Genomic DNA, 6,408 nt, shown 5'->3' with positions numbered 1-6,408 from the left:
ATAAAAATCTATAAATTTATTATCTTAAAAGTCTCTATTATTATTTGATCATGACTAATTGGTGTACAATCCCTCCTAAATTTGATTAATTCATAATTATATTTACATGTGAAAGTTTTGAACAAATAATAAATTAACATATGGAATAATGGTTATAACCATTGGACCATTATGATAAATACACTACGTGAGTATTAACCAAACAATGTTTAGAAAAGTTCTAGTTTGTCATTTATGTCTGTTTTAAAATAAACCTTTTAAGGTACATACATATTTTTTTATAACCTAATTAGCAGAAATCATCTTAGTGTGTTTTTTATTCATACACATTTGTTTATTTTTAACACAAATTGAGTGTATACAACGTTTTTATTGTCTGAATTAGGTTTAAACAATTTAGATGAATCTACTACAAAGTTATTTATAATTGAATAAGAATTGATGATGACACATTCTATTTTATTAAATATATAATGAGAAAAGATAAGTATAAATATAATATAATTTCTCTACTTGCTTAAATATAAATCTAAATATATTAAAATTAATCATGTAAGGAATTGTTTTGACAACTTAACTTGACTTTTATAATGACAATCTCTAATAAAAGTGATGTTTTTTTTTTTATGTTGTGTTTGGATTAATGTGAGATTGGATTGAAAAAAAAGGGAAGGAAAAATAAAAAAGTGAAAAACAATATTGATTAGATTGAAGGAAGAAAGTGAATTTAAATTGAAGTAGTATGAAAGTTTGTAATAGATTAATTGATGTGACTATTTTTTTTATAAAAAATGTGTTATATTAAATATTACTATTAATATGTTCTTGGATAAGTTTTTAAACAATATGTTTATTTAGTAATTTAATAATGAATAATTATGTTAATGATTGAAAAAAAAAATAGAAACATGTATTACAATATTGAAATAGCAATTACAATTTACTACATGACATTCCAAATGTGCAAATATCGTCATCCCAAAAGAGTTTGGAGGAGCTGGCTTATATACGTCCCAAAAGAAAACCCATTTAAAGCAATTCATTTGCTGGTAAAAGAATGAGCAACAAATTTTATTAACAATTTTCCAGTTCTTTGGGTAAATTATATTAGATATCAACAATTTTACGACGCATGACGAAGAAAGGTATATTTGTACAGAATTATTTCCTTTCCCTTTATATATCTAACTGTAGAGTATTTAACGATAATTCACTATAAATGAGAGAGAGAAAATACATTTATGCAGAAATTATTTAAATTAAAATCACATAAAGTATATTGGGTAAGCCCCTTTTATAGTTTATAACCATTTTCATATAAAGTTTATCCATTTTTTTATCATGTAACACACGTATTTTTTTAATTATGAATGAAAGAATTAAAAAAAGAAAAAGAAAAATGGGTTACTTGCTGACCGTAAAAAAAAGTAATATGAAAATTATTTCATACTAAAAAAGAAATTATTTATGTTTCATTTTTTCTTAATATAAAAATATTTGTTATATAAAAATATTTTTATATTTAAAAAATTATTTATTTCTAAAAAATTAAATGGAGAGAAATAATGTAGGAAAAGAAATATTTTGTAATTAGTCTCACACATGTTATTTTGTTTGGATTTCTCCTTGGGAATAAATAGTTCGTTTTGTGCTGTGGGTTTAGGGATCAACGTCAGTGACCTTCACAAGGGATTGTCCCAAAATTGTCGCATTTTGTCATATCAAATTAAGGATCGTGGGAGAGCTTTTGATGCCACGTTTTTTCTCTAGGAAGGTTGAATCAGAAGCCACACACAATGAATACAAAAACAATTTAAGAATTTTCTTTAATTTTCCCTAAACCCTTTCCTAAAAAAGTGATTCACATAAAACATTTAATTTTACAACAGGCCACATTCTCAGGTTTTGGGGTCTTTTGATAAGAATATGTGAGATTATAATATGACCCTTTAGTTAATATTTAGTTTGAATAAATAATATATAATAAATATGAGATATTTATTTTTGTACTGGGATGACCGACCGGTCTACCTGATTCGACTGATCCAGATAACCAAATCCCAACCTAAACGACAAAGTCGACCATGTGACACACATGGTCGACCGACATAGGACGCTCAAGTCAAAGGTTGACCTGGTTAGCAAGACTAACCCATAGTTAAGAGATGACCTAATCCAACCCTAATCACAAACCAATTCATTAATCTGACTCAACAACAAGGGCCCATCAAGGTAATATAAATATCACGCATTCCAAGGACAAAGGTACGTCATTATCTATAGTATTCTGACAACCGAATACAACACCCTACTGACTTGAGCGTTGGAGCACCATCTGTAGGTACCTCACCCGTTTGAGATACCACTCGACGGAAGAGGCCGAAGAAGGAGCGTTGAATACGTGAAAACCGACCGAACAACATCTTGAACTAATAGTTCTTCCAATCTCCAAACTAATTCGAGAACAATTTCTTTTCATTTTAGAATATTTACTTATTTATAGGATTGTACTGTCTATATATATCAGACGAAATATTATCATCCATTTTTTTTATATTCAAATAATTTCATTTTCCATCCTCTTTCTCCTCTTTTTCTTTCAACTTTCATTTTTATCCAAACAAAACTTAATTGTAAAATAATTTTCTCAATTGAAATGAACAATTAACATAAAAAACCAATTAGCAAACATTAATGACTTTAAGAAACCTGTCATATATTTCACTCGAGATAATTCTCCGGTATCTATTTCAAACTAGGTTTACTTTTGATCACTCCTAAATTTTTTCAAGATTAAATGTTTTTAGTAGAATAAATTTTACAATTTTTATAATTAATTGTTTTTTAAAATTCATATATATATATATATATGTATTATTTTAATCTCTTTTAATCGGTAAAGAGTACGAAAAATGAAAAATAATGAGACATCTTAGCACAACAGTAATTGCAGAGAAAGTATGAGTGAAATTTGATTGGAGTAGATTTGGAGCGTACGGGTTAGGCAAAGAATCTAGCATTTAATGATAGAGCCATTTGCATTATCAAAATTGGTTTGCATTTATGTATTTTATCAACTCATGTGACACTTCACATTTTTAATATCATTACATATTATTATTAAAGTTTATAGGAAGGATCGAACCAAGGTGAATTGAATATCTGAAAATACGTAATTATTAGATAATTTAGTGATTAATATTAATATTATTATTTTTATTATTCTTATCAATATTATTATTATTATATCAATTTATTAAATTAATATTTTTATTTTAATATATATTGATACAAAATAAGATTATTAGTATTATTATAATCATAAATTATTATTAATAATAGGAGAATTACTATTATTATAATCATTATCATAATTATGTTTCATATATTATTATTAAATTAATATTTTCATTTCAATATATATTAGTATGAAATAAAATTGTTAGTATTATTATTATGATCATAAATTATTATTAATAATAAAATTCTTAATATTATTATATCAATTATCCTCATTATTTATTATTATTATCTTTATTATTATTACAAATTATTAAATTAATATTTTTATTTTAATATAAAATAAAACTATTCACATTACAATTATCATAAATTATTATTATTACTATAATTTTTTTAATATTATTATTATTATTATAATTTGTTGTCATTATTATTATCTTTATTATTATTACATCGACTTATTAAATTAATATTTTTATTTTGTTATATATCCATATAAATAAAATTATTATATTTATTATTATAAAAATTATTATTAAGATTATTATTTTTTTATTATTATCATAATTATTTTTATTATAATTAATAATATTATTACTATTAATATCTTATTTCATGTTATTGGTTAATTATATATATACATATTTTGTTTATACAATTTGTGTCTCATTTTTTATTCGTTAACGGATATATTATATTCGCTTTTATATTTTATTTTAATTTTATTAAATAATTTTTTATAAAAAAAGTAAGGAAAATATATTATTAAAAATTAAATTCTAAGAGGATAGTTTTTGTTTTCAACATCAGATAAAAATAAAAAAATTATATAAATTTTAAACTAAAATAGCAAATAAACTATGAATGTTAGCAGTTTAAAATAGGGATGAGATATACACATATGCACTTATTCCTATCTTTATAACAAAATTAAAAAGTTGGATATATATAAAAATAAGTTCAAACAACATTTATATATATGTACAAGTTTATTTACGATCTCAATCAGATAATTCATATCCAAATTATTTTATCTTTTTTTTTCTTAAGTGGAAAAATTGATTAAATTTTTTAATATTATAGGTCTAGATTTTATTTTTTCCTTTTCTATATTTATTTCATTTCTCTTACTTTTCTGATTTTTCCATTTATATTCAACCTTTCCTCCCTCATAACCCATCACTACTGAAGCTATCCCAAAAACCAGAAAACCACTTAAAGGAAAAACATGACAGTAAAATTTAGAATAATTGCAGATGGATGATGTTGATGGTTGGTAACAGCAGATACAGTGCAGAATTTGGAGCTTAACATGTCTAAATTTAAAACTACTATCTAATCTCTAGCATACCATTTATTAAGTCATAAAATGGAGGTTCATTTGCTCTTCAATGGCTTCAATAATCTTCATCTTCCTTAACCACTGTGTCTTCATCAATCTTCAGTTCTTCCATCTGCTGCCTAATTGTCTTCATACTCACATCAATCAAAGCCAACAACCCTTTAAGCTCTTTCTTGCTTAAATCTTTTAGATTAGGAAATTCTCCAGTCTCATCATGCATTTGAAGCATGTCAAGGAACAACTCCTTCATCCTATTCTCCTCCTTCAGCCTCCTTAGCTCCTTCTTCGCCTCCTTTATCATATTCTCTATTCTCCTCTCTTCTTCTCTCTCCATCCTCCTTTTTTCCTCTTGTGCCCACTCAACCATTTTCCATTCTTTCAACTTCTTCACCATGTTCTTCTTCTTGAATGTTGCTTGCCTCACTAACTTCTGGCTCAAAAATATAACCTTCACTCTCCTCTTAGCAAACATGGCTTTCTTCTAGTAATTAGGGTTTACTCTGGTACTTGTTTGTTCTGTGGCTTCTGGGTACAAATGATGTGATATTTATATAACTATTGTATTTTTCAAATTTCTTTGGGTTATTTAGAAGAAAAGAAATAAAAAATGAAGTTGCTTATAAATTAAATTAATTTGTTTATAAGTTATGAAGATAAATATTAAAAAATTATATGAGAGAGAATTTTTAAAAAAAAAACTGACTTGTATACAAAATTATTATTAATTTGTGTAGAAAATTATTTTTACCCTCTTAAAAGTTTATAGGAGAATGTTTCTTTAGTCGAATGGATAAATTTGAATGATTTTTTACACATCAATGACTACTATATATCTATCTCTTTCTTACTAATATAATGAATAGGTGTAATTTAATAATTATTAATCAGTTTGACAAATAGTAATTAAATAATAAGTTTAATCTGATAAAAAGTAATAAATTTAATAATTTGTAAAACTGATAAGTGATCATAAATTAATATGTTAATTGAAATGATTAATTTTAGTTTAATGAATTTAATAGGTAGTATTGAAAAATAAGTAAGATTAATGATTATTAATATATTTGATAATTAGATAAGTAAATAAGTCATAAATAATAATAAGTAATAAATGAATAAATGTAATGACTAAAGAAATTTTAATAAGTATGATTTAATAACTATTAATAGTTAGTAATGAATTAAAAGTTTAATATAATAATAAATGATAAATATAATAAGAACTAAACTTTTAATGCAGGAATAAATTAATATGTAAATACTCACCAAAAAAATAGTATTTTAAATATAAATAATTAATAAACTTATATATTAATGGTAAAAAAAGTAAAATTTAATTATTTTTAAGTAATAAATTAATGAATTGAATATAATAAGTGATACATTTATCATTTTGCTATATATTTAATAATTAGGACTAAATTGAATAATTAGAGATAAAACATTGTACATCAACCCTATTGATCCTAGCAAAATATCTACACAACATATAAGATAAAACTAAGATTCCAATAATCACTTGCATTTTTAATCGGAAGGATTACTCTTATTATGAAGTAGACTTTAAGCCTAACTCAACCTCATAAAATCAACTTATGAAGTGAATTTACATTCACTTATAAAAAATGAAATCTCCAACAACTCTAATATCCCCTCTTCACCTCTTCCCCTTTATTATATATATATATATATATATAAAAGTGAGAAAGAGGGATTATGTGTCAATATATTTTTAATTATTAGGTGATTTGTATTATATTGTGTTGTTAAAAGATATAAGTGATTTGAAAGTGTTTTATTCTTGAGATGTGTATGCATTCATT

This window comes from Phaseolus vulgaris, chromosome 8 (assembly GCF_000499845.2).
Source record: "Phaseolus vulgaris cultivar G19833 chromosome 8, P. vulgaris v2.0, whole genome shotgun sequence".
Taxonomy (NCBI): Eukaryota; Viridiplantae; Streptophyta; class Magnoliopsida; order Fabales; family Fabaceae; genus Phaseolus; species Phaseolus vulgaris.
Note: the sequence above shows the minus strand (reverse complement) of the source record.